The following is a 440-nucleotide window of genomic DNA, read 5'->3' as shown; positions in this document are numbered from 1 at the left end:
CATCATAACAACTATAGTCAAGGTGAAAACAGAAGTTATAACAACTACAGTCAATAAGACTTGAACAGCTAGAGTCCACATGAAAACTTGGGTGCTGTTATCTTATTCCTGCTAGACTGGAAGCTGCCATAGGTTATAATAAGTTGGTATTCTGAACTCACACCAAATTCAGCTGAAAACAGAACTGTATGAGAGATTAGGCACTGACTACAATAGCTAAAAACCTTTAGAATAGTACTAGATATGATTGGAAAACCTTTAGAATGGTACTAGATATGATCGGAAAACCTTTAGAATAGTACTAGATATGATCGGAAAACTTTTAGAATAGTACTAGATATGATTGGAAAACCTTTAGAATGGTACTAGATATGATCGGAAAACCTTTAGAATGGTACTAGATATGATCGGAAAACCTTTAGAATAGTACTAGATATGAT

Source organism: Limulus polyphemus, unplaced genomic scaffold (genome assembly GCF_000517525.1).
Source record: "Limulus polyphemus unplaced genomic scaffold, Limulus_polyphemus-2.1.2 Scaffold12198, whole genome shotgun sequence".
NCBI lineage: Eukaryota > Metazoa > Arthropoda > Merostomata > Xiphosura > Limulidae > Limulus > Limulus polyphemus.
Note: the sequence above shows the minus strand (reverse complement) of the source record.